We start from the raw sequence: 23,389 nt of genomic DNA, 5'->3' as shown, positions 1-23,389 counted from the left end.
AAAGATTTTGTTCAGACACTCAGTCAACAACCTGGAGAGTATTATACAAAGTGAAATAAGCCAGTCAACTATCACATGATCTCACTCATGTGTAATCTAATGAGCAAAATAAACTAATAAACAAAATAGGTCCAGAGACATAGAAGCATGAAACAGACTGATGAATTTCAGAGGGAAGGCAAAGGTGGGGGTGGGAAGGGATTAACCAGAGAATTTATATGCATATATACATAACCCATGGACTCAGACAATAGTTTGATGAAGGCCTGAGCGCTGGGGGAGGAGTCAGTGGGGGAAAAAAAGGAGACATCTGTGATACATTCAACAATAGAGATAAATTTTTTTAAAAACTCAAAAGCAGCAACCCTTTTTTCTTTTCTTTTCCTGGGTTTTCTTAACCCTTATCCACCTCGAGGATTTTCTAATAAAAGAAAATTAAAGAAAGGAGGCCCAAAATTCCAAGAGAAACTTACCCAAGTTCACCCAATGTAAAGCAGGGAGCTGGTGGGGCACCACGGGCCCATGCTTATACCTACCTCTGATCTGGGTGGTCTTGGGTGAGCTACTTCAGAATCCTGCTGACTATACCTAGTAAATGTCAATGTAAGAATGTCTAAACCTGTAAAGAATTTTTATAAGAGTTTATTTGAGCCCAATTGATGCTATATGCTCGGGAGCAGGATCTGAAATGCTCTGCTGTACACGTGAAATTTTTGTTGCATTGTTTAAAATTTTTTTTTTAGTTCTTTAATTTGCATTCAGATTTTGTGGTACAGTAACTTTAAATAACAATATGATTACTGCTCACCTCAATGTGAAAAACAAAGTTTATTGTATGCATATGTATGGTTTTATTATGTATTTGTGCTAGAATTTTTTCCAAAGGAACATCTTTATTTTTTAAAAAAGTAAAGCCACCCTGGCTGGTGTGGCTCATTTGGTGGGAGTGTCCTCCCATATACCAAAAGGTCACTAGCACGTACCTGGGTTGTGGGTTTGATTTCCACTCCTGGTGCCTCCTAGGCAGCCAATTATTGTTTTTCTCTCACATCAATGTTTCTCTTTCTCTCTCTCTCTAAAAAACCAGTAGAAGCATATCCTGGGTGATGATTAAAAAATAAATAAAATAAAAATTAAAACCAATTAGAAAATAGATTCTCTATTTAGAAATTAACTTTCTTAGCCAATTTTTAGGAACACATCTGTTTTTTCAAAGGGATAATCTATAGTGATATCTAGTTGAATCTATCAACTAGTAAGCTATAGTATTTTAATATTACCAGTTACAGACAGTTCTTAGGTGCAAAGCAAATTTGGAAAAATGGTTTCTAAGCTCACTCACCAACAACATTAATAAGTAGATTTTGAAGTTTGTTCACTTCACAGAGTCCAAAGTTCTATAAGTTAAACAGTGAGTTTTCAAGGGTGCTTATCGGTGTGGATAAACAAGGTGTGGTGATTCTCACACAGGTAGTGCTTTTGAAAAAATAAAAAGAACTTCACTGAATCATTTTGCACAATATTGATTACTTAGAACATTTTATTAATCTGTATTTTCAACTTAACACTGCCTTTGATTTTTTTATGGTAAATATATTCTAAAATTTAAAGATTATGTATCAAAACTTGTATTTACTTTTGTCAGACTTGCTCAACATAATCTGAGGATGAGGGGTCATTAACCTGCACTCCCCTACTCCTGAACTCTTACCATGTGACTTATGGACACTGAGACAGTTCGTCCTTGGAACTGATGGTTGCTAAATGTGTGGGTTTAGTTAATATAGCAGTGTTACATGTAAAAATTTAATTAAAATAAGTATTTAATTAAAATATTTCTCAGTTTTAAATGCATGTTTTGAGATTTTTTTAAAAGTTGTGTGTGATAGTTGCTGTAAAAATGGGAAGTATGTGTACTATGCCAGTTAACATGCTTAAGTAAGTGCTTCTCAAATATTGTTTATTTAATCCTCCCAATATACAGTCAAGAAAAGTTTTACTATTTCAACTTACAGATGGGGAGTGTAAGGCTCAGAGAAGCAAATAAACTTGTCCAAAGTCACACAGCTTGTAAGGGGTAGAGCAGGTCACCTGGTTTATACTCTTTTCCCCTTGTGCCCTGTTTAATTATTTTCTCAAGATTATGAGCCCCTCAAGAGCAATTTTTCCTTAGTCTTTGGGACCTTCATGGCTTCCTAATCCCATTAGATGTTTAATAATTGTTAGATAATCTCAGCAAATTATTCGAGTGTCAGTGTCATACAGCTGTAACTTCTTTTGGTCAAGAGCTGAAGGTCTTTTGCCCACATTTTCCGAGCTCACCTTTGGAGTGAACCATGTATGATTACCCAATAACCACTTAAGAAAAATGTTTGAGAACGTATCTGTAGGCATAAAATTATATAAAGAAAAGGTGGGAAAATGAATGATGCCAAAGACAAGGGTCAAGGCTGAGAAAAATTGAGATTTAAATTTGGAAAATGACAAATCAACTAGAAAGATTGATGTAGTGTAGGCTTCACTATCCAGTCTTGCTTCAGGACAGGTAGATAAACCTTGTAGAATTTATAATATACAAACATCATAATGCTTTATATGTTATTAGAAATGCTTGGTCTAAAATTTTTTCTATAAAATAGTCGTGTGCTATTTAGAAAGAATCTTATTTGCTAAGATTTTTGTAAGGAGCATTTCATGAGAAGCATGTGAGTTTCATATAGCCTGAAACTGCTTTTACATTATGTCTGCTTCCTTAGAACAAAACTGATAGTCACTTTGTTAAGGACAGTAAATAAGCCAATTTCTGAACATTTCTAACCCAACAAGTTTGGTAATAAAATACAACATGGGAAAGCAAAATATTTTTGTCATCAGAGTGAAATTATAATATAAAATTTCTTAAAAGCACAAGTAAACTGATATCACTACCACTCTGGGTCTAGAGAAACAAAACGTATTTGGACATTCATCTCAATGTGAGGTGCATCACAGCTGCTCAAAGGGAGCTGTGAGTATAATGTAATATAGGATTATTAATGCCTTAAATTCAGACTGACAGTATACTGTCACATAATTAAAATCAGTATGGTAAATGCTAAGTGAACAATGGCCAAATGCTATGATAATAGCCCTAAAATACAACCCATCTCTTTTTCCACCAACTTGAATGGTGAACCTGTTTTCAGGAGTTGATCTATTTCTTCCCAGCACCTACAATGAAATTCCCCTCCTCGGATATTTTGTTGAGTAGACAAGTCAACTTAAATTTCAAGGTCACAAGTCAACTTTTCAAAAGGGGTCCCTGTTTAGACCAATGTTTCCAGAAGTACCCTCAGCATGTTCCTTCTTCTGTAAGGTCTCATATAATAGTAATAGTAGTAGTCACAGTGGTAGTAACAATAATATGTAAGGTCTCATAATCATAATAGTAGCAGGGGTAGTGGTAGTAACAACAACAATAATAACAGGTAATGTTTATATACTGATAATGTGTTTTAGTCCATTCAGGCTGCTATAACAGAATACCATAGACTTGGTGGTTTAAACAACAAAAATTATATTTCACATTCTGGAGGCTGAGAAATCCAAGGTCAAGGTACTGGCAGATCTAGTGTCTGGTGAAAGCTTGCTTACTGGTTTGCCGCTGGCTGACTTTTTATTGTATCCTTACATGGCAGAGAGTAGAGAGAGGGAAAGCAAGCTCTCTTCTTGTCAGATCACTAATCCCATACATGAGGGCTCCACCCTTATGACCTAATATGTCACATCCCAAAGGCCCCACCTCCCAATACCATTACATTGGAGCTTAGGATTTCAACATATGCATTTGAGTAGGGGGGATACAAACATTCAGTCCAAAACAGAACTGTTGTGTTTTCTGTATATTAAACCATTTAATCCTGTCAACAACTTAGCAAGGCAACTATTAAAGTACTAGAGGCCCGGTGCATGAAATTCGCACACAGGTAGGGTCCCTAGGCCTGGCTGGCGATCAGGGCTGATCTGTAGGGCAACTAATGGGGTGATCGGGGGGCCCCCGCTGGCACCTGCCTTGGCTGGACTGGCACCACCCACTCGCCCAACCCACCCCCTGCTGCTGCTACAGGTTGGGGCCTGCAGGCTGGGGGCAGCTCTGTGTTGAGCGTCTGCCCTCTGGTGGTCAGTGTGCATCATAGTGACTGGTTGTTCCACCAGTCATTCCACCATTTGGTCGATTTGCAAATTAGGCTTTTATTTTATGCTAGAGGCCCGGTGCATGAATTCGTGCACAGGTGGGGTCTGGCCAGCCCACCGTGATGGGGGCCCATTGGGCCGGGTTGGCAGGGGTGAGGGGCCACGGGCGATTAGCCAGCCGGCCCTGCGCCCAGATCAGGGTGTTGGGGGTCGATTGGGGGCTGGATTGGCCGGGGGTGGGGGAGGGTGATTGGGGTCCAGATCAGGCTGGTTGGCTGCTGCAGTACATGTTATAGCCACTGGTCGTTCTGGTTGTACTGCTGTTCTGGTTGCTGGGCTTTTATATAGATAGGTCATCCTTACCATTCCTATTTATAGGGGATAAAATTGAGGCACAGAGAGGTAAGGAGATTTGACTGTGGCTATGTGGCTAGTAGGGGAAAAAGTCAAAATTCTGACTCTGGGCAGTGATTCGCAACTTTGACTGCAGTTTGGTTTCACCTGGAGAGCTTTTTAAGCTCTGGTGCCTGGGTCTCACCTGCAGTGTCCTCCACTCCACCCTCTAGCCCAGTGATGGCGAACCTATGACACGCGTGTCAGAGGTGACACGCAAACTCATTTCTTTTGGTTGATTTTTCTTTGTTAAATGGCATTTAAATATATAAAATAAATATCAAAAATATAAGTCTTTGTTTTACTATGGTTGCAAATATCAAAAAATTTCTATATGTGACACTGCACCAGATTTAAGTTAGGTTTTTTCAAAATGCTGACATGCCGAGCTCAAAAGGTTTGCCATCACTACTCTAGCCCCAATTCCAGGTGCTAATTTAATTGTTAAGGATTTTTTTTATGTTTCTTGGGCAATTCTAATGAGCTTCCATAGTTGAGATCTTTGGTCTGGGCCATCTTAGCATCATGCTATGCAGTCCATGAGAAATTCTTATGACTTTCCCCATTGGGCACAACTGGTTAAAGGATCAGTTAATGGAAGGAAAAGTCTTGTGAATAAAATAATGACAATCCATGGGCATTTAGCTAGCCACAGGGTTTCAGGCAAGTGCCACTGGACTTAGTCTATTCATCTGCAAAGCACAGGGTTTGAATTGAATGATTTCCTGCTTCCTTCCAGTGCTATGCGTTTATGAAATCAATATATTAAACCTTTGATTATTCATGAGAGGGTGATCCACAGAAAATGTTTAATCTGGCAACTGGCTTCCTTCAGTCAACTTTCTTATCAATTGTGTATGCCCAAGGAATGCACATCAATTTTATTTTTGGCCTAAGGAAAACTTAATGAGGAAGGAAAGAATCCTGTATGTTTGTGTGTGTGTACATGTGAAAACCATTTAAAAGATAAATTAATGATTTGGAGGGGTTATCTGCTGTTTTGGATTACTCACATCACTGCCCTCTCCAATAGCGTTGATAATTGAAAGTTGCCTGTAGTCTGATTGCTGACAGCTGAAGGATCCATGTTGCCAAGGAAGCTATGGCTGTATGCCAAGTAATGGCCTGATTAATTATCCTTTTTGTGCTACTCAAGCTCTTCATACTTTTCCCTCACCAGGGTGGTATCCAGTTTCAAGAGTATGGAAGAGAACAGGAAGTCCCCCAAATGAACAGTCCCTATTTTCTGAGGCAGAAAATACAGCAGAGTGGCTTTTTGTATCCCCTCTGGTCCTTTGCTTACTGCCCTACTTGTTGAGTTTACCAAAGACAATAATTAAATCAAGGAGGGTCAGTCTAGACACAATGGCTTTCCACATGGAGGGGTTTGGCAAAATGCTTTCTCTTCTGCAATCTGGTGCATATGGAGGTCACCCAAAATAGTTCCTCAGAGACTCCAAGAGAAGAACAAACTATTATGGTCAAGAGGCTACATGAGGCTAATTCTTAATCTTGTTGGCTTTATGCTGACTGGGCTAAAATGAGTAATTATCCTCAGTATTTTAAAGTATCATATAGAATTCTGACAGCCTTTTCTAAAACCAGCTTCAAAGGATTGGCATTTGGAAGGGTATTAAATGGGCATTGAACTTATGGCTGCAGGAGAAATGCCACCTGCAGGAGTGCCGTGGCAATGGAGAAGAGCGCCCCACATTTCTCCATAGCCTGGGTGAATATGGCCTTGGGTACTTCGTGCCATGGCAGTTGTGGACTCTGAAGACTTTCCTTGTCCATGACTCAGTCAGCGGCCTCAGCACAGAGTCCCCAAGTGCCTGAGAAACCATGTCTTGCTTTTTCCTGGGGGTGCCCCTCAGGGCCAGCTCTGCACTGGTCTGCTGGGCTTGCAATGCTGGCGCTCCAGGGCTGGCCTTCGGAATGTGTCACCTCAGCTCTGAAAAACAACCCCAGGAAGAGGGTGGCTCTGCTCACCACCAGAACCTTTCTCCATCAACAAGGTTTGACTTTCTGTTTGGTACAGTCAGCCAGACCTTAGGCATCTGGCCATCTGAGTCATGGCTTTGGCTCCGTGGTGGTGATTATTTCACTGAGAACCAGTCTGATTTTACGTAAATTTCAAACAAATCTTTTAAGAGTTGTGTCCTTCCTATCCTGGAGGCAGCTGGAAGGGGAGAGTTTTTCTTCTTCGAATTTGGCCTTTGAAGTGGAATCCGACAGCTCTCTTGCTCTGAGCTTCTCATGAATACTGTTGTAAACCGAGTTGGGAATTTGTCCGGAGAGGCTGGCAAACAGCTTCCTTGTGTGTGGGGCTCAGTGAAAACACCATTTTGAAACCACTGCAACTCTGCATAGAGCCCCGTCCAATGAGATCATTTCAGACTTCCTGGGCTGATTTTTAAATAATACTCTAGCCGGTTTGACTCGGTGGATAGAGCCTCGGCCTGCGGACTGAAAGGTCCCGGGTTCGATTCCGGTCAAGGGCACATGCCGGGTTGTGGGCTTGATTCCCGCTGTGGGGTGTGCAGGAGGCAGCCAATCAATGATTCTCTCTCATCATTGATGTCTCTAATCTCCCTTTCCCTTCATCTCTGAAATCAATACAATTATATTAAAAAAATAAATGAATGATGAAAACTTAAAAAAAATACTATAGCTTCATAGAAGAACTTTAGTCTACTCTAAAATTGTCTTGCTGGTCTGCACATTCCACAGGTTTACTGGGGTGTAAAACACCAAATTAATGTTTTCTTTATCTGTTCACTAAATTACTTTATGACTTTACCTATTACCCTAAGAATACTTGTTGAAAAATATAGAGACCTATTAAATTTTCCTAGTATCAAAAATATATATAAACTGAAACTAGAAGATAATGATTTTTCACCCATCAAATAGTCATTTTAGCAAGGAAATTAATTTACCACATATTGCTGGTGTGACATCTAGGAACATATCTTGACACAGAATTACTTGCATTTTGCTATCCTTACCCAATGGTATTTTTTCCATTGATTTTTAGAGAGAGTGGAAGGGAATGAGGAGAGAGGGAAAGAGAGAGAGAGAGAGAGAGAGAGAGAGAGGGAGAGAAAGAGAGAGAGAGACATCAATTGGTTGCCTCCTGCACATGCCCAACCAGGGCCAGGGATCGAACCTGCAACCCTTTGCTCTATCCACTGAGCAACACTGGCCAGGGCCAGAATTACTTTTAAATAGGAGGGAAAGTTTTATGTACAAGTTATTCAGCACTACTCTAACTTATAATAAAACAGTTGAAAGAAGTCTAAATATCTGATTACAAGAATATGATTTAATAACTGGCTATTAAAAATGGCTCTGATGAAGAACACTAAAAATGTTTATGAGCCCAGGCAGAGTAGCTCAATTGATTAGAGCATCATCCTGATACACCAAGGTTGTGGGTTTGGTCCCTGGTCAGGGCACATACAAGAATCAACCAATGAATACATAAATAAGTAGAATAACAAATCAATGTTTCTCTTTCTCCCCCTTCCTGTCTCTCTCTAAAATCAATCAATAAATAAAAAAGCAGAAAATGTTTATGATATACAGCCAAGTAAAAAAAAGCAGCAGGCTATAACACAGACTATGGACAATGGCAACTATATTTAAAAAAAAAAATCTGTATATAAAATCTCTTTCTGGAGATAACCACTACCCCCCTTTCAGTGTCTGTTCCATGCTTTAATTGTGACAAAGCCCTAAAATTTAAGGGCTAGGCCCAGCTAGGCCCAGCTTCCCATCCACTCTCTGTCAGACTAGCCTGCTCTCCAATACACTCTGCCTCTGGGCCTTTGCATGTACTGTTCTCTTGCCCAGAAAATGCTTCTCTCTCTTCTTCATCCCAGTGCACCCTCTGGTCCTCCTTCACAAGTATTTTCTGTGCTATATAGTTGACCATTTAAGGTTTTGCAATCTCATCTAATTTTTCATATGATTTCATTTTTTTCATATCCATACAAAGCAGATTTCAGGTACCCACAAAGATGATAGCTTGTGACTGTTTTATCATATTTACTAAACCTGCCCTGACATGTATTTTATGAACAAACCAAAGAGTTATAGGTACCTAGATCCCTTGCTGCAGGTCACAGGGAACCTTGTAATCAGTGCTTCAGGATCCAGCCAAAAGTGGATTAAAGTTGTGTTAAAAGTCTTAATTCATGTTTATAACTTAGTTACAAGATTACTAGCCCTGGGAATAGCAGAACCAGTGATCTTGAGAGAGAAAAAACTTGGAAGTGATGCAGTCACCTCATAAGCCTGCACTTGGGACACTGCCCTGCTCTACCCAGGCGTGGTGCTGCCCTGGAGTTGGTGCTGACTGTTTATTCCCAGACTGGACCTTGCTCATGGTAAACATTTCCAAGGTTGGCGTGAAGCAAAATATAGCAAGTGTCTATCAGGCAATCAAGATAATACATAAAAATGCTAAATAAATTTTCCGTGATCAACAGCTTGCGGGTCAGGAACTGGAGCACTGACTATAGAATGTCCCTCAACATTACTTCTGACAATACAAATCCGTGTACATTTAATACATTTAAAATAACCAACCCACCCATAATATTCGATATTACTAACAAGAGCTGAAATGGAATCTTAAGGTGGTTTGTGAGCATATTCAGCAGAGGTTTAATATTTCTAAAAAATACTTGGTATGATCACAGAACTTTATTGTTGAAATTGCCAAGTTTTGTGATTCTAATAAAACGCTATTGTCTATTAATGCTACCATGGCACTAGTAGTTGGAAAAGTATTTGCCAAGCAGACACTTAAAAAATCCTATACACTTTTAAGGCTGAGTGAGCTCCTCTTTTAGGAGAGATTTTCCCTACACATGGTTTACTTATTAATATAATCAATCCAGGAAAGAATAAAGTATTGTAAGAATGAGTGCTAATGAGGCCCAAGATCACAAAATTGGAAATACTTATGGCTTTGCCCAAACTGTGAAATAGTCCCTTTGGGCTACCCACCTCTTCTGTGGTTTTAAAGTGGCATCAACTCCTAAGGTTCATCAAACAATGTGGTCAGAGTCATTAAAGAAAGCATGTAAAAATATAATGGAAGTTTATTTAAAAGAAGGTTCCTGTATAATCAGAAGAGCTCATCCTACCCACTACTTTATGGTTTAGGGAGGAGTAAGGAGTTTGTTCCCACCTGCTACCCATAGGACTCGGGGGCAGGAGAGTGAGGCACAGTGAGGATGGCCGACAGAGTGAGGCGGGAGTGGGACTGGGCTGGAAGGGCAGTGAACAAAGGGCTCGGGAATGTTCCTTCAGGTGTCTCTGTCCTCCACCCACATGGCAGCCAAAGCTCTAAAAGCGTTTGGAGTATGCTGCTTTTGGAAAGCAACAGTGTATTCCTCCCTTCCACCATTCCATGCATTTGCCTCGATGCCTCCAGAGTAAAATAAACCAGACTTTTGGGCTTTAGGAAAACTAGGTATTGGCCCTTAAAGGCTTATAATATCTTCACATTCTTGAATAAACTGTCTTGCCTGCGTTGGTTGAATTTTCATGAAAATCTGTGCTGGTAAAATGGAATTGACTAAAGCAGAGCACCCAGCCTTTTACTACCAAGAACTCTTATTAATATCCTCCATTGTGGAAAAAAGTAGTCGTTAACTAGTTTTTTACTTTTAAGTTCAGGACACATGATCAGCAGGAGGGACAAGCTGATGGACTTCTGGCCAAATGCCATGGCTCATGCCATTTTAGTCAGGTCCCTGTATGGTAGTTGTTAGACTTTTGGAAACATTTAAAATAGTCTGAGGACTCCCTTCCACTGTCATGAAGATTCTTGATGGGCTGAGGCTTGCTGTGCTGAGCAGACAGAACCTGGGGAGGAGGTCCCTGTAGATGCTGGGGAGCTGAGCCTTCCCACACTTCCTGTGACGGTGGGGGAGGTGGAAGGTGGAGCTCGCTGTGCGGAGCAGGGCAGTTTCCAGGGGTGGGGGCAGTTCTCAAAGAGATGGAAAAGGGAAACAATTATTCAAGCTAGGTGCTCCAGGGGACACAAACCTTAAAGACAACAACATGAAGATATTTTTAATGCTTAAAAATAGTAAAAAGAAAAACCTAAGGGAAAAATGTATAATCAACTATGCCCTTCAGACCACAGGTAACAGATGTATTTAAAGAGGGCAGGGCCATGTCAACAGGAGAAATCAGCATTATTGAGTAGGTGTCGTCAGTTGGCACGAAGAGAAGGAAAATTGAACAACTGACCGTCCAGAAGAGAGACAGCTCCCACTTTTCCCGACCATCCCATACACCAAAGTCCTGGAAGTGTGTGGGAGGGATCTGGGAATCTGGGTGGAGGGCTGGAGCTCCTGCTGAGTGAGTGATACTGCTTTCTGAGAAATATGAAATGGTGACTATTAATTGGACACTTTTTTTAATCCCAAACTGGTGGGCCTGGTACATATGGCTTATATTTTACTAGAGGCCCGATGCACAAAATTCGTGCAAGAGTAGGTCTTCCTTCACCCGGCTGCCAGCACTGGCTTCCCTCTGGCACCGGGACCTGGGCTTCCCTCGAAGCCCCAGCTTCGTCAGGAAGGTAGTCCGGAAGGACATCGGTCTAATTAGCATATTATGCTTTTCTTATTATAGATAGTAAGTGGATAGTCTGCTTGACTGATGGATCTTGCATCTTTTTCTGAGTTGGAGTTTAAGCATCCTCTATGCAAAGAACTCACCTGCTTCTACATACAGGATTCTGTAGTGTTGCATGAATTTCAACTTTTTATCTTGTTGAAGATAAAAAGATGATGGCAAATATTACTAAGAGATAGGACTTTTCTTCACAGAATTATTCAATTTCAGGGGGCCTGCTCCTTAACAAATCCTTGTTACCCTTTTCTTAGAAATATGGAAACTGTTCCACTCCTATTTTTAAATCATTGGGTATGTTCACAGCATGTTAGTTCCTGACACATTTTAGATTTAGAGGGTTTGAGCCCCATCTAGATCATTTGTGGTTTGACTGCTTGGCATCAAGTAGATTGCTTTACAATCTGATTTAGTTGTTGTAAGTCACCAGAAGAAACCCACAAGACAAATGGTTCCTAACAGGCTCTCATTGTGTCAATGCTCTAGGACTTTCGGTGGCTCCCCATTGCCCTTTGGACTCAATCAATATGCCAACTCACACAATCCTCTCCGTCACAACGCATTTCATGCTGCAGCCCCTGTCTGCTCAGGAGCCTCTACCCCATGGGGAGCTCATAAGGAAAAACGTGCTTCCCTCCTATGGGCAGCACGTTGTGGTAACTAAATGGAGACATGTTCAATTTATAGTTAACACCTTATTCAATGACCTGATAAGTAGCAAACATTCTGAAAATCAAAGACAGGATTTGATAATACTATTTTCAAGAGTGTAAAAAAAAATAAAAGCTTTAAATAATGAGTTTACCTTTGTCACCATTTCTACCTGAAATAATAAAAAGCAGAGAACAGAAGCAGCCTTGTGAAAAACAGCCTGTTCCAAACACTGAGATATGTTAACATATACACCAGCACAGACATTCTGTCACTTTAAAAATGTTTTGAATCCCCGATGCCAAGCAGGATGCTAGGGGGCTTCTTACAGCCAGCACCAAGTGTTAAGAAAACATTAAAAAGACAAACAAAAAACCAACCCTTTGTGTTGACTCAGTTAAAATAAACATTTTATTACTCCCATAAGAAAGACAACTTCTTGATTGAGTAGATAAAATTCCAGATAGCCAGATTTCCAGGTTGTGCTGTGTAGGCAATTTTCAGAGACAGTAAATAGTGTGCATGAAACAGTGTTGAATTTGATTGGCTGGAGGGAGATCGAAGGAGAGAGACAGCACTGTGAGTCAGTGTAGTAGGCACTACCAGGGAACTTGATGGATGATTAAACCCAAGGACCAATGTGGAATGCACTTACTAGGTGCTTACTGACAATGACCAGAAACTTAAAAATAAACTAATTGTTGCAAATTCAAGGAGACTGCCTCCAGGGAACATGCTAAAAAAACATTGCAAGCTGGTTTATGGAATTTTTTTTTTAAGAAGAAAGAAGAAGGGAGAGAAGGAGGCAGGGAGGAAGAGAGCTTTGGGGGGGAATGGAGGAAGGAAAAGGGGGATATGTTAACATATACACCAGCACAGACATTCTGTCACTTTAAAAATGTTTTGAATCCCCGATGCCAAGCAGGATGCTAGGGGGCTTCTTACAGCCAGCACCAAGTGTTAAGAAAACATTAAAAAGACAAACAAAAAACCAACCCTTTGTGTTGACTCAGTTAAAATAAACATTTTATTACTCCCATAAGAAAGACAACTTCTTGATTGAGTAGATAAAATTCCAGATAGCCAGATTTCCAGGTTGTGCTGTGTAGGCAATTTTCAGAGACAGTAAATAGTGTGCATGAAACAGTGTTGAATTTGATTGGCTGGAGGGAGATCGAAGGAGAGAGACAGCACTGTGAGTCAGTGTAGTAGGCACTACCAGGGAACTTGATGGATGATTAAACCCAAGGACCAATGTGGAATGCACTTACTAGGTGCTTACTGACAATGACCAGAAACTTAAAAATAAACTAATTGTTGCAAATTCAAGGAGACTGCCTCCAGGGAACATGCTAAAAAAACATTGCAAGCTGGTTTATGGAATTTTTTTTTTAAGAAGAAAGAAGAAGGGAGAGAAGGAGGCAGGGAGGAAGAGAGCTTTGGGGGGGGAATGGAGGAAGGAAAAGGGGGAAAAGCCATGACTTAAGTGCCTTTGTAATTTATCCCCTATTTATTCATAGGAGTAGCAATCATACATTATTCACAGGGCTTTCTCACATTTTATCTGTTTTACTCTTATCACAACCTTGAGGGAACCATTTTTTAAGCAAGGAAATAAGCACACAACAGTTAAATGACTTGCCCAGGTTGATCCAGCAAAATATGTCTAATCCCTCCAGTGAGCAAAGTCAAGACGGCCTGTTCTGTATGTGGAGCGAAACTCATGCCTTTTGCCTAGAGTTCCTCTGCCCTCATATCACTGCTCAAGTCACCATATGGAATGATTTAGAGAAAGTCTCTCTGAAGGCAGGAGCATGGACTTAATAACGCCCATAGGTCCCCGGCCACATGATGGTTTTCTTGTGGTTCTAAAAAAACATAGTGGGCCTCCAGGGAAACAGAGTCCCATGTGCAGGAAGTCAGGGCTGGGCTTTGCTCCTTGTCATTGATCAGTTGCATATGTTGGGAAAGGGCATAAAAGGAAAGGAACAGATGTTCGTTGATTGTCTGTCTTCCTTAGAGATCTCGATGCTCAACCAGTGGCCTCACCTGGACTATGAGAACGTCACATCAAGTCCAGTCGACAGAATTCTGAATTTAGATGTGGCTGCCTTCAGGGGCCTTACCAGATGCTCCTCATCCCATCCTCTCCTGGGCTCAAAACTCTGTTGGTATCTATACCCCTCAGTTCCCGTAGCAGACAGGGGATGCAGGCTCTTTAGGGTGTGGGGTGGCTGGAAGGGGTCTTTGGATGGATTTTTCTCTCTGTTACTCAGATCATCTCCTGGAGAAAAAAAATGCTGCCGTTTTTGTTCTACAGTCATTTAGTGTGGTGAAGAGTTTCCATAGCAACATGATTTCTGCCTCAGGTTTACATAAATTCATGCTTGCCTTGTTTGAAAAGAAAATTTGGACATTCAATCCCTACCAGAGAATGTGTAATAGGAGCAGATAATAGCTATAAGTCCTGACTTTATTATTATTTTTTAACTTTTTAGTATGGGTTCAAATGAATACAAAAATAAAGACTAGTCTAACAAAGCTTCATATGTTGTTAGCTTCAACAATTATCAATATATGGCCACCCACTGTGTTATTTTGAAACAAGTTCCAGATATCATCTCATTTCATCCACAAATACTTCAGTATGAATCTCTAAAAGGCAAGGACTCTTATTTTTAATGATTTTCACATGAATAATAAAAGATAAAAATAAAGAGCCTTGACTGGGTAGCTCAGCTGGTTGGAGCATTGTCCAGATGCTCCAGGGTTTCGGGTTCGACCCCCCATCAGGGCACATACAGGAGTCAACCAACTTATGCATGAATAAGTGGAACAACAAATCAATGTCTCTCTCTCTCCCTCTATCTCCCTGTTTCCCTTTCTCTCTCTAAAATCAATTAAAATTTTTTTAAAAAGAATAAAGATTGTGGAATACAAATTCTGCCATACCAAATTATTTAAACTATTTCTATTTTATTAATATCTCTATTCCAGATACTATATTTTGGTTTACAATATAATAGCACTAGGTAGCAAGCTAAGTTTCAAGTACTTTATATGAATTAGCTTATTTAATCATCACAAAAACCCTGTCAGGTAGATACCGATATTATCCTATTTTACAGAGGAGGAAAATGAGGCACACGTTGGTTAGTAACTGGGCACATATCAAACACTTAGAATATGTCAAACAGTGCCTCCTTTCCTGTGCTGTGCATTACCATATGCTCTTTGTTTTTAACTTTACAGAGAGGAAGGAAGAGAGGAGAGAGGAAAAAGGAGAGAGGAGAGAGAGAGAGAGAGAGAGAGAGAGAGAGAGAGAGAGAGATCAATTGGTTGCCTCCTGTGCTCGCCCCATCTGGGGATTGAAACCGCCATCTTTTGGTGTAAAGAGGATGTTCCAACCAATCCAGCCACACTCGCCAGGGGCATTTCCGTACACTCTTAAGACTTGACATTAAAATCTTATTGTGCAGAAACAGATCACTATAAGAAGCATGCTAGGTGATTAAGACTTATTCTCAAGATGACCATCTATTTTTATCCCCATAATGTATATTCTTAAACTGTTAAATATATTCTTTGAAATCCTGAGCAATATCTTTCAATGGAAATTTTGGAAGGTCTAATCCCTGAGTGTTAGTATTATCTCCCAAACACTTACTGGCTGTGTATGGAGGGAAAGCAGCTGTACCTCAGCTCCTGGGACATACTCTTGCCCCATCAAAACCTTGCCACAGTGCATTGCAATTATGTCTTCACTGGTCATTTTCCTTAGAGATGTCTTGAGGCAGGAGCCAATTTGCCATAGGTTGCTTTGGCTGTTTCATCTTTTTCTGTATCTGAGCACTGAAACTGACACATTGTAAGTACTCTGGGTTGGGGATTTCCTGCATGGGATTGAGACCCCACCGTTCTGGGGGGAGGGAGCTTTGCAGCCAAGATATCCCTCTGGCTTCTCAGCTGCTGCACCTGGGTGCCGGGGCCAGCCCTTTCCAAGTCTCCACCCTTCTTACCAGTGTCTATGAGGCTTCTACAAATCCTTGGTTATAATAATTTCAGTTCAGCTAGCTTTCATGTTGATAGCTCTATAATTTAGCTGTAAATCCAGTTTGGCTCCAGGAGAAGGCGAGTGTAGCTTCACCCACTCAACAGCCATCTTGGAATCTCTGACACTTGTCTTTAAACAAGCTCATACTTCTTTCTGTATTTTATTATAGGTGACAGTAAATTTTTGTTTTGTTTTTTGTTAATTGTTTACCCGAAGATATTTTTCCATTGGTTTTTAGGGAGAATGGAAGAGAGAGGGAAAGACAGAGAGAAACATCAATGTGAGAGAAACACATCGATTGGTTGCCTCCTGCACGTGCCCCTACCAGGGCTCCTGCCAGGGAGGAGCCTGCAACCAAGGTATGTGCCCTTGACCGGAATCAAACCCGGGATCCTTTGGTCTGCAGGCTGATGCTCTATCCACTGAACCAAACCATCAAGGGCTAGGTGGCAGTAAATATTAAAAGTATCTCATATGATGTGTGCTGCGACTATATTAATAATGATTTTTAAATGTAACTGTGAAGTCTATGTAGTTCAAGGTGTTTGTTGAGAAATAAAAATAATCCTAGCAATCACTATGTAAAATATAAAAAATCTGGTAATTTACTCTGCCCTTTCGTTTATTATCAAAATATAGGAAACAATTTTTAAATTTTTTTATTTCAGAGAGGAAGAAAGAGGGAGAGAGAGATAGAAACATCAGTGATGAGAGAGAATCATTGACCAGCTGCTTCCTGCACACCCGCTACTGGGGATCAAGCTTGCATGTGCCCCAACCTTGAATCAAACTGTGACCTCCTGATTCATGGGTCGGTGCTCAACCACTGAGTCACACTGGCTAGGCTAAAATATAGGAAACAATTTAACATCTAGCATATATGTCATCCATCACCTATTTTCTGAATTTTTGTCAAAGAATCTAAAAATGATAATTTTGATACTGAAGGGTATGTGTGTATTAGTGCAGCTCATAATTAAGGGATCTGAAATTCCAGTTACACTGACTTCTTTGCCACCATAGAGAAATTGCTTGATTTGTGGTGGCTTGCTTTAATCTGCCAAAAAATGGGATATATGAGTCTTTTTTATGGGGTTGTTGTAAAAGACAGTGAAACATAACTATAGTAAATTCTTAGGAAATATAGTCATATGTCTGTGCAGTGATTTAACATTCAACAAAAATTTATTTGATAAATATTTACTCTTTTGCCAAAGCAATAGTCATAGATGTTATTCCAGGTTCTTGAACTCTTTACTTCCTAACTCCACCCCTCTTGATTCATCTGAAGTTCTTTTTTATTTTTTATTGATTTCAGAGAGGAAGGCAGAGATAGAATCAATGATGAGAGACACTCATTGACTAGCTGCCTCCTGCACCGCCCCCCTCCCCTTACTGGGGATTGAGCCCGCAACCCGGGCATGAGCCCTCGACCGGAATCAAACCCAGGACCTTTCAGTCCCGATGCTCTATCCACTGAGCTAAACCAGCTAGGGCCATCTGAAGTTCTTTATTCAGTCAAGAAAAATACAGGAGCAACTGATAATATGTACATTGAGTGCGTAAAAAAGGTGTGGACCTGCAGAAGTCATGGTGACAGTCTCATGAGTGAGCAGGAGGGGAAGTTTGTCTGCAACACTTCCCTGGGTCCCCTGAACCCTCAAGGTGCCCTCCTGAGACCATCCCATGCTGGAAAGGCTCTGGCTCTCAATGCAGAATGGTGGCATTCCCACAAAGCAACCTGTTTCTGGCTTTTACCTCTTTGCTGAATGCGGAGCAGGCAGGGATGTTGACCAAATGTAACTTTCTCCTAAATTAAATGTGACTCCTTGACAAAAACAACATTTAAAATTGTACTTCCTTTTGCAGTGGAGTTGTAGTGCGCCAGTTTCAGAGCTCTCAGAGAAGCAGCATTTACACTGTGTTAATCAAAGCTCATGGTGCTAGAGCAAGTCATTGACACAAAGGCTGGCCTCACTTTCCAGTCTGCAGAGTTCACTCTTCATGGCTCTTTCAGAAACATTTGAAGAACTGATGGAAAGTCAACTAAACTGAGAATCAGAAAGTGTTGCCTTCATCATTACAGTCTAGGAGAAAGCATAGTGCAGGTCTCAATTTTACCTAAGAAATGACACCTAAAACTTTATATTTGTTTTTATTGATGTAAAATGATAGTCCCTGAAATAGTCCCATTCCTTCTGTTATAATTTTGTTCAATGCAGGCAGAATTCTATGGACAATAGAAAATCCTGAAATAGCTTGTTGGAAGAACCAGATTTTAAGAAGTAAATTACTGAAGAGATACCAACTTAGAACAAAAGCTGGCCCCAAGATAGTTAAGTAGACTGTCAGTACTAACTAAATTTATTGAGACTTACTATGTAGCAAGTGTTGTGCTAAGGATATTACATGGTTTATTTGATTGAATCTTCATATAACAAGAAAAGTACTAGGATGATATCCAGTATTCTAGGAGAGGAACGGAGATTTGGAGGAAAGAATTTGCCCAAGGTCATACAGTTAGCAAGTGGTAAAGCCTGGCAGGATTCAAATTCCCCTGCCTCACTCTAATGCCCATGCTCTCAATGTCAATGCCACACCATCTCTCCTAAATTATGGATTATGATCTCCCTCAACACCCACACCCACCAGGCCATTTGAGTCAGTAAGAGTGATTTCTTTGTTTATAAGTCTTAGAACTTCATATTTTTTTTTGTTATTAGTGTGCCCCAAAAAATAAGCAAAGGAGTTGGCAGAAGTGAAATGTATTTATTATAAATCATTTTCACAATTCCTAAAATCTCTTGAGAAATTTTATAAGAAAAATTTTAGCTATATAAGGGAACTAACTATAATTCTGTACATTTATAATTATAATGTGTTTAATTTAGTTATAAAGTGACTTTCTACAGAGTGAATGCTATTTTCCTATTGAGTTTTTCCACTAATGAAAATTGTTAAGTCTCTATATTTTTTCAGGAAATTATCTGACCTAAAAGGGTTAAGGTTATAGAAATTATAATGTTGGATACCCTAGGAAAACCTTGTAGCAGGCTTTCATGATGTTTCCAAATCAGATATAAACCCCTAAATTCCCATTTTTTCTATTATTATGTCTTTTCCCCTTCCTAGGCCAAAGGGATTTCTCCCAGGAGACAAGTTGGTTTCTCACAAAATTCTTGGTGCTCTCCTTTGGATTAACTATCTTACCTTCTAGAACTGGGAGTTGCATAAGACAATGACATCCATTAGCATACCTTCTGCTCCACCCCTTCCTTGGGTAGATTGCCCCTCATTAGTGTGGTCACAGGGATGGGCTTTTGGCTCATGTAAATGTTATAGCCCCTCCTACCTTCCCTCACACCTTCACAACCTTGCATCCTTCTGTAGACTGGATAGCTCCATTTGCCTGTCCCCTGGACACCTCAAACTCTGTATCTGAGATCAAATAAGACATCTTCCTCCCAAACCTGCTCTTTTACAGGATTCCCCCCTTGGTCAATAGGTCCATCATCCATCCAGTGTACCAAACAAAAACCTGGGTCTTCCTTCATTCTCTCTTCTTCTTTACTCCCCACATTCACTTCGTGGACAGGCTTTGCCTCTTCTTCCTCTAGAGCAGTGGTTCTCAACCTTCTGGCCCTTTAAATACAGTTCCTCATGTTGTGACCCAACCATAAAATTATTTTCGTTGCTACTTCATAACTGTAATGTTGCTACTGTTATGAATCGTAATGTAAATATCTGATATGCAGGATGGTCTTAGGTGACCCCTGTGAAAGGGTCGTTCAACCGCCAAAGGAGTCGCGACCCACAGGTTGAGAACCGCTGCTCTAGAACCTAATCCCTTCTCTCCATCCACAGACCATTCTCAGCTCCGCTCTCCTGATTTCTCACCTTGATCAATGCCATGATTTTTCCTCAACACATCAGGCATCTCTCTCGGAGGTTTTACTTGCCTACCTGTATCCCCCAGTCTGGGCTCAATGTCCTATGTTCACACTGCATCTTGTGTGTATCTTTATCACAATACTTATCTGTGTACCCTAATTGTGCGTTTCCTTTTGTGTCTTGCTCCAATGCACCATAAGTTTCTTGAGGGCTGGGACTGTGTCTTACCTATGAACAGCCAGCTCAGAGCAGTGCCTGGCACTTGGCGATTACTCATTAATGTTTGTTGAGTAAATGGGGGAGCCTTTGCAGTTGGGCCTGGCTTCTGTGTTCCTGGGAAATCTCGTCAGGATCGGTGTGTGATTACACAGCTTATCGACCTGGGACTTTGGGTAGGCTCACCGGGAGTTACATTTTCTTTTCGTTTGTATCTCATTTGTGATAATGAACAAGAACATGGCAAACTCAACAGCAATTACCCCAATGTTACATTATAGGCCAGAAATAACTGTTTGTTAAATTAAAATGGACAGGGCAAACAGGGCTCAAAGCTAGAGATTCAGTTTTTAGGCTCCAGGCAGTAACACATCTGTTTTCTATATTACTAAAAATGCAGCATAAAATATACTACCTGGCTACAGTAGCTATTTAAAAATTAGTAAAAACAATAACGATAATATTTATTACTAAATGCTTCCTATTCTGAGTGTTATGTACATATGTCATTTAATCCTCACAACAATATTATAAAGCTGGTATTATGATCCCCATTTTTTAAAGTGACATGCTTAAAGTAACCTGCAAGTCCGTCATGGCCAGATATGGAGCCGGCTGTCTAATTTCAAAGGCCACATTCATTAGTCACTATTGCCTGATCCAGGCACACACGACTCTGTCATGCTCTACCAGCTGAACTCTTAGCCAGTGAGTGACAGCTGCTGAAATATGATTTGTAAGCATGTAGAAAACATAGATTTTTGTTTCTGACATCCTGAGTTTCTTTTTTAAAATGGACAGAAAATATATTCTAGTTACACAGATTTTTGAATCTTCTTTGGCCATGATAAAAGAATGAGAATCATCTGCTTGCTGCTACCCACACCTTTTGAACAGTCTTCTACCCTAGTTGGATTAGTTTTTACTTGTGGATTGGGAAAGATAACATGGGCCAGAATTGTATTGGCACAAAATGGCCTGACTCTTAAAGCTATGTTACCCAACAATTTCTTCTGAAAGGCAACTCCTGAAATTACTGATAGAAGCATCCTCTGACATGACAGCTTCAATTAAATGTTGTTAGAAGGTCTCCATTTCACTGAGCAGACTTGTGGGTTTCTTTAAAAGTTTTGCATGAATGGTGAATGGTAAGGAGGAGAAATTCAGATTTAAATTTTATATTTTCTCTCTGATGTCCACTACTCTATGTTACCAATCATAAAAATGTGGTCCACTGGGCCTCATAGCATGAAACACCACAAAAATAAAGAGGAAATTAGATTATATTAAGTGATTTCTTCATCTATTTAAATGTATGTGTCTGCATCAAGTTCTGGGTTATAGTATAAGTGTTAAAAATGGTGTAAGACCTGTTTTCTTTTTCCTCATTGTGAAACACCAGTTCTAAAGTTGTTAACATCACTTACAAACACATCTTTGGGGTTATAACATGTGGCAAATTCTCAAAGACAAATCTGAAGACCTTTTTTTATATATAATTAGGAGAATCAGTGATCTATGACAGAATCCCTGAAATATACTTAAAAAAACACACAACAATTCCCCTAAGAGCTGTGCATAAAACTGTTTTTAAAATGGCTAATGGTCCCAGTAAGTGTCCCAGACTGATACATCCCCTAGTTTCCTGGTTTCTTAAGGAGCTTGCCTAGACTAGACTCCCCACAGAGAAGAAAATGTTCTAGAACAGAGAACAATTGTGTAGCTTAAATTGTGTCTGAAAGAAAATTAGTGAGGTAAATGATCAACAACTCATTAAGATAACATGAGGTTAACAGTTCTTTAACAGGCTTTGGAACTGAAAATTTTAAAATATTAAGTTGGAATAGAATGGTGTGAGGAAATTTGTAATAGTGTATGTGTGAGAAACGATACCAATTTTTCTGCAACATTTGTGTGACAATATTTCAAATATAAGATTTGATGTTTTCTATGAAAAACTGGATTATATTAGATGTATGCAATTGTCAAAACTCATAAAACTTTAACTTGAGGTCTCTGCATTTTACTACATGTAAATTATATCCCAATTTAAACAAATCTTCAAACTCTCAAGGTCATCAAAAAAAAAAAAAAAAGGAAAGTCTGAGAAACTATCACTGCCTAAGGAGACATGAGGACTGTATCTAAGAGCAGAAAAAGAAAAATTTTTTAAAATAATAAAATCCAAATAAAGTATGCAGTTTAGTAAGTAATAATGTATCAGAATTGGTCATTAGTTGTGACAAATGTACCACACTAATGTAAAATGTTAACAACAGGGGAAGCTGTGGACTGGGTATAGAAAAAACTCTCTGCCACCTTTCTAAAATCCTAAAATGATTCTAAAACTTAAAAAGCTTTTTTTAAAAAAAATAGAAACAAGCAGGATAAGGGGGTGAGTGGGAGTTAATTTGGCAGTTACAAAGACACTACTGGAAAGTCAAGAAAATGAAAATAGCAGTATAATCTATTTCAAGCAATAAGTGTAAATAAGCAATAAAGAGCAAATGTTTTTATCTACTGGACATTAGCATCAAATAGATTACTCTTCTATCAGATTTACTTTCCCATGATAAAACTGAGGACTGCCATCCTTACCACATTATTTTTTTAGTTGGCTAACATTAAAAAAAAGTTGTACACATACAATGGACGGAATGGATGGTATAGTTTTTATTTTCACATAGCATATTCCTCGTTGTAAATCATCTAGTTCCACCGTTCTGTCCTGTTAAATGCCAGCATCCAGTAGTTACACACATCCTTTCTATGGATACATAGAAAAGCTCATTTCATGCCTGCCAAAAGGCTTTCTTACCAGGTGTGAGTGTGTGGATAGAGATGTGTTAAAAAAACCTCCTGCCATACCATCTACTTCTCTGTTAAATATGCCACTGTCCTACAATCCATAGTCATATTTAAGTCCCGTGGATCCCCTGGTAAGAAGCAGGGAGTCTTCCTCATCATGTATTGGTGTCGGTGTTGACCAGCCTCAGAGCGGCTCAGATGGGCCAAGTACAAAGCAGTGCCTGATGTGGCCACATTTGGGCCCGGGTGCCAGAGGCAGGGTACCCACAGGATGTAGCCCATCCTTCCCTGTGGGGCGCAGCTCCAACGGGAATACCTTTTGCGACGACAAATCCCTCTTCAGTTAACAGTTCTGGGGCAGAGGCTGGTGGACAGGCCCAGAGCCCATGTAGACAGACGCGAAGATGATGAAGATCAAGAGTAGGAAGAGGGTGGCTGCCGCGGCGACCGCAGCGACGAGCTCCATCTGCAGCGCAAGCTCTCGCAGCCCACGCTCGCGGGTCCACGCCTGGCGCTGCGTTGCCATGGCAACTGGCCCCCGAGAAA

The 23,389-nt window shown here is 40.2% G+C and overlaps 1 long non-coding RNA gene across 1 annotated transcript in view; it reads left to right on the top strand.

Moving 5' to 3' along the window:
• The first annotated feature begins 18,014 nt into the window (after positions 1-18,014).
• The window catches only part of LOC106726026, a 10,267-nt gene continuing 4,892 nt past the window's right edge, over positions 18,015-23,389 (top strand). Inside the window, exons 1-2 of the long non-coding RNA XR_001362041.1 lie at positions 18,015-18,036; positions 18,151-18,263. This is a non-coding gene — a long non-coding RNA (uncharacterized LOC106726026). The remainder of the gene's footprint in view (positions 18,037-18,150; positions 18,264-23,389) is intronic.

Source organism: Myotis brandtii, unplaced genomic scaffold (assembly GCF_000412655.1).
Source record: "Myotis brandtii unplaced genomic scaffold, ASM41265v1 scaffold215, whole genome shotgun sequence".
NCBI lineage: Eukaryota > Metazoa > Chordata > Mammalia > Chiroptera > Vespertilionidae > Myotis > Myotis brandtii.
This window is presented reverse-complemented; position numbering and strand designations above follow the sequence as displayed.